The sequence below is a fragment of the Mastigoproctus giganteus genome, chromosome 13 (assembly GCF_048544385.1).
Source record: "Mastigoproctus giganteus isolate SK-2022 chromosome 13, ASM4854438v1, whole genome shotgun sequence".
Taxonomy (NCBI): domain Eukaryota; kingdom Metazoa; phylum Arthropoda; class Arachnida; order Uropygi; family Thelyphonidae; genus Mastigoproctus; species Mastigoproctus giganteus.
Genome location: NC_143587.1, coordinates 17,790,085 through 17,805,726, shown reverse-complemented (window position 1 = coordinate 17,805,726; position 15,642 = coordinate 17,790,085). Strand labels below are relative to the sequence as shown.

Sequence of the window (15,642 nt, the reverse complement as noted above, 5' to 3'; positions counted from 1 at the left end):
TCAGACTATCCAGAACTTGGATACAGATCTCCATCAATTTACCTGTAACAAAAAAGTATAAAAAAAGATGTCACTACAAGCATAACAATGTAAAGCAGAGGATTTATGCCACCATGATATCACAGGAAATCCAGTTGAAGTATCATCACCTGTTGTTACCTTTTTCTAAATTTCATATAATTATGTAATATTCTGATGTATTGTATTTATTCATCTTTAATTGTAAACCTTTCTAAATTATGTAATATTCGACATATTTACAGCAAAGTCCAGAGAGTCGGGATTTCAATGCGCGTCCTTTAGCCTTGATTCAGCTTTTTCCAGGAAAAACTCATGGCTATTGGCCGTGAAGGGTCGTATTATTGCAATGCAATTAAGATTTAAAGCCGTTGTCTATGAGTGGTTTAATCAGTTTAAAACACCTAGTGGAATCTGAAAGTTTGGCAAAACGTGACATTACAGGATATTTGTTAGTTGCTGTATTGTGGTCGGTAGAGAACTGTGAAGCGCTTCCCAACGTATTTCAGTCATTCTCAATTCGATTTAGATTTCATAAACTAGGTACCCAGGGTAGATGAAGGCAATCTAGGAAATGTTCCTTGAACCATTAGGATACAACGTTTGTCCGGTGGATAGCTACGTTGTCGTATTGAAAGAATCCATCGCACTCCAGATGAAAATGAAACACTTGCAGGGTGAAGTTCATTCGTTACGACAGAAAGATATTCATTGGAGGTAACACGATGTTCTAACGGTATAAGTGGACCTATTCCGTACCAACAGAACATAGCCCCATACCATGATAACAACTCCAGCCACTTGAGTGGTAGACACGAGACAATCTAAATGCATAGCTTCACACCACTATTGGTGCAAAGAAGTGTGAATCAGGACTCTTCCGACCACAGGCTTGACGTAGCCGGGTGGTCATGAGCGCGAGTGCAGTAGCACACGCTCTTTGAGTGGTTGACCAGGGTTCAAGCCCGTGACTGCTAAATACGATTAACATTTGTACTGATTGATTTATTGTAAACTCCACTGACCTGGTGGTAGTGCCGGAGCATAAACAAACAAGAACATGATCTTTTTCTACTGTCCCACAGCCGTGTCTTGGCGTTTGTGGCTCCACTCACTCCAGTGGAATCTCGATTTTTACAGAAGTGGCTTTCCATAGGCACACAACTATCAGCCCCAGATTCTTCAACTTCCGCCATATAGTTTGCTTGGAAATGAGTTTTTCTTTGTCCGAACTGAATTTTTAAGTCATTTTCTGCATACTGGATTCTCTATTCTAGATGAACAATTTGCTTTAATTTTCTGCTGTGTCGTTTTGGAGTATCGGCTTTCTGCCGCAATTCTTCCTTTTAGAGCGACATTCTTCTTTTGTCTTCCAATCATTGTATACTTTGAGATGGTTGCTTTCCACACACCAATGATTTCTGTGATCTCAACTATGGCTCCCGCTAAACGTGCTCCCATAATAACACCTTACAAAATATCGGAAAGATCATCTTTCTTCCATATGCCAGGATCGATTAGAAGACCCAGGAAATCCTTTGGTATTTATATGATACCAAGGAACTTGCGATGTGAAACCTTACGTTGCGTACCGTAATTTTAATTATCTGTTGACGTCAATCGCAAAATGTTTCTAATTTTTTGGCCAATGAGCGTATAATTTTTATGGTTTTGCTATGATTTTATACTATATGGAGTTCAAAAACCATAGCAAAACTAAGGTGTACATGTTACACAAAAAATGTTTATTCAAAACGAAATATCTGGACATAAAATAAAAAGAAATGTAGATTCGTTATCGATACAAGAGCTTTTAATATTTCATGTTCTAAGAACATGAAATATTAAAATTTAATTTAATATTTCAAATTTTAACGAGGATATAAGATGGTTAGTTTAAGTTGGTAGAAAGATGGAAGTTTTAAGATTTTTTAAATCAAAAGGAGAATATCTTGAGAAATAATAATGTTTGTGTTAATGGCACTGCCAGTAAAATTTATAAAAAATGCTCTTCATATTTGAATCAACCTCGTAAGAAAAGACAAAATGCTGAAAAGTTTACAACATACAATTAAAAGCTGTAGGTTCAAAATTCAGATTTTTCGACACCAACTGGTTAAGAATGCAGAAAAATCTCATTGCTTTAACTGATTACTTGATGTTATGATAAAAGATAGAAATTCAGTCTATTATCGTAATTCGATTCTCACTGTAAATAAATAAAAACAGTCAAATTTAAAATCTGAGGAAAATTTTAAAAACTTTTGCAACCCATGGGGCTTGCGATCAATAGTTTTAGAACTCCTGCAGTAAAGATTGATTTATTTCAATACAATACAGTGTCTAATTCGAATAACGGCCATCTTATTTCAAGATAGAGTATCAAAACATAAATACCTTAGTCAAAATATCCCAACTTCCCTCACAAAGTACGATAAATATAGTTAGGAGTGAGTTCTGAACAGGTGTCTCTTGTCGCTCGAATTGGACCCACCTTGTTTAAAGATAGGACTTGAAATAAAAATCGCCCGTTAGGGAACGCTAGTATCTCCTCAACTAACGCAAAATTTATGGGTACGAACACATACACAACGTTAAAGAAAGAATAATTTCGTTTCATTCCTAAACCATCCAAAGCATAGTTATTTTAAATCTGGTATATACAGAATCTCAGCAGGAAACAGCAAACAGGCTATAATGAGAACAGACATCTTGAAATGAAAAGCGGTTCTGATCTAATTATAGAGCAAAAAGACATCGGCGATCGACAACTATGCATGCTTTCCACTTGCGTTCATGGAGCTGTGCCACAGCATCTTAAACGAGCACCACCTGTGCCCCCGTACGTGACTATATTTAGTTTCTGAAAGAGCGTTTCACCACTTCGAAGCCAATGACTGTTGCTCGTCTTTTACTGGCATCTACTAGAAAATAACTCCAAAACACATATCCAGTTACAGAGCTGAATAAAACGTCATTGGCTCTTGACGACAGTGATTCTTTTGAGGTTTACGCGTCTCTGAGCTAACTACTGGAAATATATACGTCATAAAGTCATTAAAAGCCACGCACTTAAAACGACACAAGTTATTTTAGACGAGTCCTGGTGATTTGTTATTGGCTTCTTTTTAAACCGCGGTAGGGTATAAATAGGAAACCACAACTAGGGCTAGTCTCTTACCACACCATCCAGTCGAAAAACAGTTAACATCGAGTTCTGCTGTTGTCGAGATGCAACTTTAGAAATCAGTGCATTTGTGGTTTCCAAAGAAGGAATCACCACAGGCGTGCATTGAGAAATGGCCAGTAAACCAGTGTTTAAAAAAATATCAGCTGCTATTACAACTCTCATCTCTCTAATATGTTTATGCCCCAGTTTGGTACATACTTCGTCTCTTAAGAAGTCCTGTCAAAGCGAAAGTAATCTAACGGTATTCTGTAATCAGGGAATGTCACAATTTAAGAGGCGGCTTAAGAAGATGATGGTTATTGTATTAGACAACACCAGTATCACATAAGTCATAAATAAAACTTCAGTTAAACCACTATTCACTGAACAACCGGATGACCTTTCTTTGACAATATATGAAGTAGTGACGTTCCTTGGTGTAAAGATATGTAAATATGGATTCGGTTTGATTATTCGTATGCACAGCTTCGATAATTAATCCTTCTTGTCAGATGTTGGTGAAATTGTTATCGGTCTCTTTCAAAATTGCATCCTGTTGGAAAGGAAGTTGACCTCTAGTTCCAGGGCTCAGTGTAAGTTTGGATATGATGCCGGATTACGTTACAGAGGGTATAATTTATTCTCTTTAAGTGTGTGAAATTCTTTTAAAGAATACGACTGCCAAGTGGAATTTGTTTTTAAAGTTTGTTTAAATCTGATGGATGTATCAATTGAAATTACCACCAGTGAAGATTTTGTGCGCCCTATTTTTGGATTTAACATCAGTGTTGGTGAACGTGTTTATGTGGAATACGATGAATACAGGGTAAGTAGAATGAATTTTTAGAAACATATTTCAGTGCGAGAGAGAGATCAGAATAGTATTGAATTCAAGAGACACGTTAATCGGTCTCACGAGAGGGTAGAGTGGTTTTTTTCTCCCGGAAACTTGGGTTTTTCGTCCAGCGAACAAAAACGTGACCACAGACAATACACAGGAGCAAATGGCCTTAGTCGCCGATGCTCCTAAAATCCTAATACAGCAATAATATATATTTTTAGATATCTAGTTTTAACAAACTTCAAAAAATACTGATACTGAAGGTTATATACAGATAGGGGGCGCATGGTCCCCGTGTAATTCACACTGACTTGTTGGATATTTAAAATGTTGCCTCGTACTATAATTTGTATTATTTTCATGTGCTTATTTTTATGTACATAGTGATTTAAGTGAAAAACGTTTGAAGTTTTTCTTATTCGGCTGTTTTTATTGATTCTAGCTGGTAAAGTAATGTAATTTTAATGCAATCCATAGCCAATCACAGAGAGTTATTTCAATAAATACCGAGTGAGTGTATTATGCGTCAAAGCAACTATGGCTGCAAACTCATCCAGGCGACAGCATATTGCCTGTGGACTGCAAATGCTCTGTGGTCGATTTATCTGTTTTTGTACGAAAAACTTGATAATTGGTTTCCGGGAGGAAAAATCATGGCCTGAGAAAGACTAATTCAACTACGTTGTGGAAAGGAACACACACACACACACACACACACACACACACACACACACACACACACACACACACACACACACACATTTATGGCGTCATTCACGGAATTCAAACCCAAGCATTTTCCATCCTGTGTGCAGAGGATGGTGATTATACCAACTGTGCTACCGGGAGGGTGATAACTACTACAGATATTTATTATTTATTTTTATTCTTAGTATTAATGACTGCCATTATATGTTAGAGAAAGTGGTTCTTTTTATTAAAACTTCTAGGATATTTTATTTAGTCATCCTTCAAGAGGATTGCTATATAAAATCCCGGGGTCAAATTTTCAGATTTAAGTACAGTTTTCAACTTTCCCCTAGATTTAATAATCATACAAAGTTAATTACAATGGCGCCTTGGGAACCCGAATTTTAGAATTAGGCCAAATTCCTAAGTGGAGAATACCTAAATAAAAATTACTTAACGTCGGAAATGTTTGTTAGTATTGGGAATTTCTGAAATTCTATTATCCGATGTAGTAGTGGCATGTGATGCAAGAAAGCAAGTGTATGAGCTTATGCAGCATCAGCCAAAAAAAAAAAAAAAAAAAAAAAAACACACCATTCCCTCCAAATGCTTGTCCAGTTCCTCCTTAAATTTATTCAACCTATCAACTTCCACAACGACAGATGGAAGTTTGTTCCAGCAATTAACCACCCGCTGGCTAAAGGCAAATTTCCGCACATCTATTCTACATCTGTCTTTTCTTAATTTGAATTTATGCCCCCTTAGGTTCGTAATCTGAACAAGTGGAAGGATCCCATCAGAATTCAGCGTGCTCAACCCATTCAAGGCCTTATACACCTCAATCAGATCACCGCGCAGGTGCCTAGTCTCCAGCCACTGCAATTTGCAGAACTTAAGCCTCTCTTGATAAGAGGATCCCTTCATTCCCCTCACCAATCTTGTTGCCCTTCTCTGTACACGCTCAAGTAAATCTACATCCTTCCTAAAATGAGGCCTCCAGACCTGTACGCAGTACTCAAGGCGTGGCCTGACCATTGCCTTATACAGAGGGACAATCACATCCTTCTCCCTGCTATCAAAATTTCTATATATCATTGACAAAACCCCATGACCTGCCCTGGCAGCCTGTCTGCATTGCTTAGAAAACTTCATATCTGACTGCACAATTACTCCCAGGTCTTTTTCATTTTCTACCACCTTAAGTGTAGCACCACACAGTTGGTACGTTTCTCTGGGGTTACTTCTACCCATATGCAGTACTTTGCATTTGTCAAGGTTAAACTTCGGTTGCCACTTCTTAGCCCATCTGCCCAAATAATCTAGATCCTGTTGCAATAGCGCACTGCCATTACTGTCATTAACAACCCTGCCAACCTTTGTACCATCTGCAAACTTCGACATTAAGCCTGATATACCTTCATCAATATCATTGATAAATATACAAAACAACAGTGGACCTAAAACCAAACCCTGTGGGACTCCACTAATAACATTAGTGGAGTCCGACAAATGTGAATTCGACAAATTTCGAGCGCATTCGTAATTAATCGTGTTATTGGAACGTCATGGCCAATGAGAAGTATTGCACAGGGCATATCAAAACTCACGCAATCAAAAAAATGAAAGATTTAATTTCTCTCATTCTGGTAACCACATGCAATTCATACCAAACCACATCAGTGGCAACACTGTATGTATGCCCCCACATAGAGAACAGTGGTTTTTAGGCTACACTTACACAAACTCATCCATAACGGTCTGTTCGTGTCAGAGCCATCATGGCGTAGTCCCTGTCTGAACGTTGGTTTCAATAATTTTCGCGATTATTAACTCGTTTTATCACAAAAAATAATCACACTGAGAAGACTTGCATAAGTAAACGGCTGTCTTATTCAATTCAATGTCACTCTCATCAAAGCACTGAGTGAAAATGACAGATATATCAGTCCACACACTGACTTGTAAACCGGTCCAAATCACTGCTATTGTCTACAATGGAATATCTCGCTTTCGGTTTAGTTGGACATTCTTTTTAATAATTCGTAGTATACTATTTTTTATTTTTTTATTTTTGGGCATTCGACTCGGAATAGAAACTTCGATAAACAGAAGCCCGGATAATCGAGATCCTAATGTCAAACAAAACCGTTTTCTCCAAATATTTCTGTGGTAATTTTGGTAATCAGAAACGTTCCAAGTAATTATAAACGTGCAAATCCACCCAAAAAAAGGTAACTGAAAGAAAAGTAACTTTCATTTATTTATTTTATTATATTTTTGGACCACCCTGTACAACAATCCAACAGTCATAAGCACGATGCAATTTGTGAACTCTGTGCATATTGTACAGATAAGCTTTGTGTTAACAAGATTAGGTATCAGGAAACAGCACGACTGCTAATGTTATCATTTAAACTCAGCTCTTTGCATATTTACATGTCCGATTCCAACTTCATCATCACCTATCTTACATCCGACAAAGGAACTCGTCAAAGACACAAGGAACAGACAAAGGAACTCGTCATTTTGACATTTCCCCTTATCTTTCTCAAATGCTAAAACGGTTAATAACCATAACCTGAAAGCTTTCATTTATTAATAAACGTTGCAATATAATGCGGGCGCATTAATCCTCTTCTGCTAAAAATGTTAATTTAACCAATAACACCCGGTCTCCTAAATCAATGTACATTTTGATCACCCGTACTCAATATTTGGCAACAGCTCAGTTCCTAAAAGAAATTAGATTCCAATGAGAACATGATTTTTCGACTCCTGGTGGTGACATCTTGAGCTAGTTATTTATTAATTTATTTAAATCTTCGGAGTGGGACTTTATTTTTTTATAATTCTGTTATGTATTTAAGGCGCAGCTCTAAATTAGACCATATTTTCCTTTTTTATATTGAGTAGAGTCCAATTTTTAATGTACTGCCTCAGTATCAGCCTCTGGATGCGACTTCCATCCCGTATAATGTCACTAAGAGCCTTAATGATTTTTAATAGGAAACCACAAGATGAATGTATGTTTGGGGAAGTTCGCACTTTGAATGCAAATTGAGATATTCTGAATACAGTTCTGTTTTCGAGACAATGACTAATTAATGGCTGCATAAACATTTAACATTCCAAGAGAATATAACACATTTCTGAGTGCTGGAAAATCCTTATTTCTTGGGGAAATTGTGGTTTCCATTGGCATCAGTGCTACCTGCTGTTTTATCTACTCGGCTCACCTGTATATCCTTACTGATGACACGAGGTCTGTTGTCATGGCAACTGTCGCGTGCAACGTTATCAGGCCTTAGAGGCGGTGCTTTTCCATACCATTGCCATTTTGTTGTATTGACTGCACGTTCAATTGGCTGCTGTGGCAATGGGGAGAATAGAGATTAGGCAAACTGAGGAAACGAAATTAATTTCATTCTTTTATGATTTTAATTAATTAAACCGAATACGAAATCTTATTCACAAGTTAGAGGTATCTTGCAGTATTCCAGGGCACCTGGAAATGGGATGAAAAGTCGTTGTTTTGTAGGGTTTTTGGCGCATTGGCGACTTGGACCATAGTGCAGCGTGTATATTATGTCCATAATTTCGTGTGTTCTGTGGTCGATTTGCCTGGTATCGTAGATGAAAAACCATGCTACCCTCGCATGAGGCTGACTAACTCAGCAAATGCGAAAAAGGTCCAAAATAAATTTCTTGCGTTATTGACGGGACTCGAACTCAGGTCTTTTCCACCCGCTGTAGGAAGGAAGATCAACTGTGCTACACGTGATGGCTTATAAAGCCCTATATGGCCTTGCCTTTATGGATCAGTATCAAGTACTTCGACAGAACTTTTGGGATGGTTAATTTGAATGGCCAGAAAGTAACAAAAGATGCTTTCCCCCAACAACAAAACGGCTGCTTATGGAAGCTTGCATTTCTGTCATGTGACGCTAAGTGTCAAGAAAGTACGAGAATACCTTTCCTCTGTTCTCAGCGAACAATCAATAATGAATGAAATTTAAGCTTGGCCAATGAGTTGTCATTAAATTGTATTTCTTGGGATAAACAGGTGCTGAAGCACATCACATGACACAGGGAGCTTTTAAGGAGGAATGTTTATGATCGGCACAAATGTGAGAAGTCCACGCCCAAAGAAAGCAAACTTTGAACCAAGCTCTTCACTTATTTATTTATTTATTTTTTGAATAAAACAGTCCTTATCGGCAATCGTTGTATAATCAAGGGACACACTGCTACTGGAAAGTATTATGTTGATGGTTCGAGAAGCTATTTCAAGCGGAAAATCCAATAAAATAGATCGCATTATCAGGTTGGACTCTGTAACAAAAATTACTGAATTCGTGATGGATTCATGGGCTATCCAACCTACCATGGACTCTGTTCTGGCTCTGTTGGACTTCTTTGTGCTTCTTGAAAAAAAAATTATCACTTTACTTTTTACTGGCGCATTATGGCCATGTTGCCCTTGCGATGTTGAGCCGACAAGCAAACAAACGTTACTTTTACTATCTTCTGCTTACTGGCACAATATAATCGAACATCAATGCCTATCTGTCCTTGTATTCGATCTCTCTCTCTCTCTCTCTCTCTCTCTACATAACCATAAAGGTTGGAACAAAAGGGCAGACAAACTTGCGAAGTTCAAGTAATTTTAATGGATTGCAAAATATGTCTGTGGTTCTTATGTTTTTCCACCAGTAACCGTTTATTACAAAGGTTTGGCACTCGATAAATTATATCTATTGATTTTAAGGAATGGACTCAGTCACTTGTAACATCCCACGAAGACGTAAACGTTCAATATTTGTGTAACCCAGTAAGATGAATACACCTTTGTGTCGTGTACTGTGGAATAATCGATATTTCTTTTCATTTCAAGTTTACATCTATTTATAATAGCTATCAAAGAAGCTAAGACGAGTCCGAGTGTTGAACATTTTCTTCCTAGCAGTCCTATGAATAAATGCATCCCAACTCAAAAAATTCCGTATAACGCGACCGCGTCATAACAACATACCCGCATCAGATTCCAAATGATAAGACCATTTTAGAATATACGCCAACAGTATTTCAGCATACTAACGATTTGGACCACTCTGTCCCTGTTTTTTGTCCTGTTAGATTTATTATCGTTATTTTTTTTAAATTATTTTTAAAGGTTATAAATAAATTAATTACCTACAGTAAAACTAAACTCTTTCGAAAATATCGCTTGATATTTTGACATTTAACATTATTTAGTTTTGGATGTGAGACTTGGGTCATTAGGAAAGCAGAAATCAGGAAACTTGAAGCCTTCGAGATGTGGACGCTCAGAAGAATGCTCAAAATTCCGTGGACAGATTGGGTCGATAATGAGCGGTCCTTAAGAGGGCAAGGACCACAAGGACACTACTAACTACAATTGCAAAGAGAAAGACTGCCTACCTCGAGCATATTATAAGAGGCCTACAATATGACCTGCAGAGACTAATCCTGCAAGGGAAGATTAAAAGCAAAAGAGAAAAAGGAAGACAGAAAAAAGTGGCTTGATAACATCAAAGAATGGACAGGGGTCTTACGACACAATGACTATTTCGCAAAACAAGAGACAGAGTTGCCTGGAAAATGTTAGTCTCCAACGTTCAAATTGAACACAGAACCTGAAGAAGGAGAAGTTTTGGGAATAATTGTCATGTTTCGACGTAACTTTAATATCAGTAGCTTGGAAAATATATAGATGACCATTTTTAATTTTTATAAATATTCAAAATATTCCTCTTTATATATCATCGAGATAGGGGGAGAGGGAAGTTAAGGAGCTAAGGTACCTGGCCCTTAAAGGCTTAAGTAATGAAATTCATTTTAATAATCATCAAAAAATTCTCTTTAATAAAAACAATATCATTATTAATTTTTTATTTTATATTTATTATATGTTAGAATTAATTTATTGTTTTTCAACCCTAGCAGTAACATGCGGACAAACACAAGAGAGAGCCCGTCACTTTGCATGGAACCCGCGCCCCTAATATTAGCCCTTATTTTAATTTATTTTATTTTTCGCATTTAAAGAGACACTTTTAATAATTCACTCCAAAACATCTGGGTACTTTGTCATAAATCCAATAGTATAATTAGACGAAGAAAACACCAGTCCTGCTTTTACAAATTATTGCTAGTTCTCATAATTACTTCGGGAACTGTTCACAAATTACGTTACGCTTTCTGAATACTCTCTTCGCCCCTCACCATTTTCTTTACATTACGTACTTTGTGAGACTGACCCTTAGAAATTCCTGTTTAGAAATTCCAAACGAAAGGTAAAACTACTTTTTTTTAACATATCGTTTAGTATTTTTCTGACATTATTTAAAGGAACTTTTTCAATTCTAACGATACTAATTCTGTTATTAATAGTTACCTCTCACAAAAATCTAAACATAATTGCAACCTATTTTTGAATATTAGCAGGAAGTTTAGTTCATTTAAAGAATAAATACACAGCGAGCTCATTTTTTGGTGAGCTATACAGAACTATGCTGTACTTACAGACATTGATCGGGTAATGCAGATCTTTTGCTTCACGACATTCATATTACATAGTTACATGTAGTTGCTGTCTCCGCATCGATAGATTCGATCCAGATACAAGTTCGTAGGAAATAACCATAGAATATCCCCTAAATCCTTTCAGTTGTGACATATTTACTTCCTGTTTTATCGGCATTGCACGAGAACAATGCGCCAAAGCCACTTATGCAGGCGCTACAGATGGGATGTTACATTATTGGAAAGGGGGTTAGCAATGGTTGAATAGATTGCAGTAAATACTGTATATCCATCGTTTCGGAATAAAATTTGATATTATAAAAACTCGAATTAATTTTATAAATATATAAAACTTCACTTTAACGAAATAGGAGTACTTGATAATTAGATTTTCGAAAAAAAAAATATATGTATTATATATACATAACTATTCACTGGTCGGAATATTTTCACATTTAATTTTAGAATGCTGTTAATTATTGAAACAGCATTTAAATTTTATTTCTAAAATTAATACTTTTAGTAATTATTACAATTAATAATTTTAATAATTATTGAAATTAATAATTTTAATAAATATTAAAATATCGAAATATTTACATTGTCGTTTGGTTTCCAAAGCCTGATTTAGCATAATGCAAGTGAATGGAAAATAATTATAAAGGTAAAAAAAAAAAAGAATTATATGTAACAGTAATTATTTATATATTTACATTGGAATAGATATATTTTAACGGACAAAATAAATCTAATAACTATTTTGCTATCGATTTAATTACACTACCTATATCGCTATATTCTGCTTAACACAATGCATTGGGAATAATGTGTTTCTTCCTGAATTCGTTCAAAGAGATTTTCTAAAATTTCCCTCTTAATTATAAAGCTATTTTAAGCTATCCAGAATCCGTTCAAAGCATTTCCATTTTTGATGCTATGCTGCCGAAAAATGATTCGCATTCCTTCTAGGGTTCAGCCTATGATAAGACATGTGACGTCACTCAAAGACCAAAACTTCCAATCGATGGCATGTGACCTTGGCCTTCGCGTGAGCTTGTGACGTTTTCATGACCATGGCATCCCCATACCTCTCCTATTTGCGTCACAAAATCATGTCACACTTGGAACGGATCCTTTGACGTCAGGGGAGTGACTCAACGTCAATGGAATAGCTACGTCACCTGAAATACAGTACTGGGATGTGTTCGTGATCCGGGTGTATTTAAGAATGCAATACATCATGTGTATGACGTAGAGTACAACGTCAGACAATTGAAATACCTAGCAATATGATAAATATAGACAAACAGCTTGTATTCCTGCCACTATAAGATTTTATGTTCTGTGATAAGGTTAACAACTGCAAAATTTCTAAGCCTCACAGCGGTGTCCTCGAGGACTGATATAGCAAATACGGAGGAGAAATAGAAAATTAAATCCTCTTTAGTAAAGCTCACCTTTCCAACACTGCGAGACAAATAAATTTAAAGGTTAAATTTAAGTACATCTTGCAGGAATAGCAGTATTTCCGTTATGGGAGGTTTGTTATCTTGGTTACTTGTGTTTCTGCGTCAACAGAATTAAATTATTTTCTTCTTTTTTTTGTTAAATATAAACTCCTACAGTTGCGGTGAATATTTAATATTCACCGAAAGTGTGAATATAGATAATGATAGTATATTTTACACTTTTTTATTTACGAAATATGAAATAATTAAAATTTTATATTATTCCAGAGATATTATTTTATATTAATCCAGAGAGTTAAGCTCTGTGTCTTCTTCAGGGTTTTATTCCTTCTCGAGCACACATCCATGGCTAGCGATACTGGACATTTGGACATTATCAACATGAATGGATTTTTTCATTCAACAGCAGGAAAAACGCTAAGGAACAAAATCACTATTTTTTTTGAGACAACATTAATTTTGCTCAGATAATCTACTTCTTAGGATCGTGAAGTAACCAACACCTTAATATCATCAACACTGGTAATTCCATTAAAATTAGGATTAAGGAGAAGAAAAGGTCTTACGAAGTTCTCACTTCGGCAATCCCAATGGAGTTTGTTTTTGCGATATGTGCACCGTCTTGATGAAAAGGAGTATTGACAACTGAGTTAGAAATTAAGACTTAAATCTGAAAGTGGATCAGCTGTCTTAACAATTATAAAACAAGGAAAAGTTTAAAGATTTATGAAAACAAGTTCTTTTGTTTAACGGCTTAAGCTGTGCTGTTTGATAGTTACCGAAAAAGAATTCCTGACTGTGATTGGTTTTTCAAACAATTTCTAATTTTTAGTATTAAATTAACATTAAATTTAAATTCTTACAAAAAAAAAAAGAGTTACAATCAATAAAAAATTGTAAAGTTTCGTAACACAAAGGGTGAATAACAATGGCAGTACATATTAATCTTTACTATTCTGTTCTGATAAAAAGTGGATAGGAAAATAATAGATGACAGTATATACAAAAATTTGCAGATTTATAAAGATTAGTTGAAAAATCTCCTGAAACAATTAGTTAGTTCTATCGATCTTCACCCCGCAGATAGCGCAGTGATTACAATGACCTGCCTCCCACACTGCTGGAAAACACCTCAGTTTGAATCCAGTCAATATCGAAAGGAATTTTTTTATTGGCTTTTTCACAACATGGCTGAGTTACTTGATCTCATGCGAGGATTGCATGGTTTTCGGTCCTGGAAATTAGATTTTTATCCAGCAAAACCGACTGAACAATACCTTCAATTACAGACACAATGTACCGATGCCTGATAGCCTTAGTTGCTTTGGCGTTTAACAGACACATAACCTGTATACACCTAGAAAATCTGTATCTAGATTTCAATTTCAGCAGTTGCGATAACCAAGAATGCTGCAGAAAATTAAAAAAGCTATCCAAATAAAATTTGCGAAAACTCTTTATTTTTAAAAATATTAATACTGAATTGCAATTTATGTATTTGCTTTGTGTGAAGTGTTTTAAATTTTAATTAATGATGATTGCCAAATTTTAAGTACAGTTACAACCGTGTTTTTTATATTTTTTAAAAAATATATTTGAAAATTATATATTTTTATATACAAAATATATAAACCACTCATTTCTAATCGCTGCTTTTCAAACTCAGGTCTTTTCCACCGTGTGGAAAATACTTGGGCTCGAATCTATTGAAGATGAAAGGAATTCTTATGGGCTTTTTCACTTTCTGGCCATCTTATTCTGTCTCGGATGATAGCTGAATGGTTCTCTATCGGCAAGTCAAGTTTTTTATCCAGAAAAACAGGTTTAGTTTATGCGTGCGTGTTAAGCGCCAACGCAACTAACGCTATGAGGTATCATTATATGTCTGCAGTTACGTATATTCTTCGGTTGATTTGCTGATTGCCGGAAGAAAACTCCAAGTTTCTGGAAGAAAAAAATCACACACGCCCCACTTGGGATCGATTAACTCAGCCACTTTGTAAAAGAAGCCCATAAAAATTCCTGGCATCACGATGGGATTCGAGCTGAGTCCCTTTTCACTCGGTGTCGGGAGACAGTAATTATACCAAATGTGCTGTCGCGAGCACCGAAAACCAACCACGAAATACATGCAAATTTACAACAACACTTACGTCTCATAGCTTTAGTTGTTTTTATGCAAAAGACAAAACAAAACACATATTTTTAGGATTTCCCATTTGCAGAACGATCAGCGAATTGTTGTTGACAGAGTAGAACATTCGCAAGCTAAGGTCACCAATATCCTTAAAATTATCAAGAATGGTAATTTAAAGGTTATCGCAACAAAATCAACTTTACGGATTAGTTGAGATTCTGTAGTGTCTTTTTGTGTTCAAATATGGGGAGAAAGTGAAACACCTTCTCTCACTAATATCAGGAAAAGGAACCGATGTTGGAGATAATCTGAAGCGGGGCCATACCAAGACAATGGAGAATAGAGTGCTTTCCGGAGTTTATTTCTAATAGGGGCACAAAAATTAAAAATTTTAAATTGTAGGGACTGTTTGAACTGTTTGCCCAGGGCGAAAAATTAGCTAAGTGCGGCATTCATTCCATATTTTAGGAAGGCGTCATGATGAACCATTGATATATTGACCTCCATATCTTTAAGGGGGATATACCTTGATTGTTGAAAGGTATAGGAACGAAACCTTTAAGGTTTTCACCGAGTGGCCACTTTATTAAATATATCTACCTAATATCAAGTAGGATCCCCTTTAGTCTTTAGAACATTCTGCATTCATCGTGGCATGAATTTAACGAGGATTCAAAACTGTGCCACAGGGATGCTAATCTCTATCTTTACTCGGTTGCTTCCCGCAATTTTTGCAACTTGTATGGTTGCCGATCTGTACTCTGAAGAGTTC

The 15,642-nt window shown here is 36.1% G+C and overlaps 1 protein-coding gene across 1 annotated transcript in view; it reads left to right on the top strand.

Annotated features, from left to right (window-relative positions):
- The first annotated feature begins 3,812 nt into the window (after positions 1 to 3,812).
- LOC150075817 (putative nuclear hormone receptor HR38) overlaps positions 3,813 to 15,642 on the top strand; it is a 102,128-nt gene continuing 90,298 nt past the window's right edge. The window contains exon 1 of the mRNA XM_090388051.1: positions 3,813 to 4,013. The gene's annotated coding sequence lies outside the window, so the exon portion shown is untranslated. The remainder of the gene's footprint in view (positions 4,014 to 15,642) is intronic.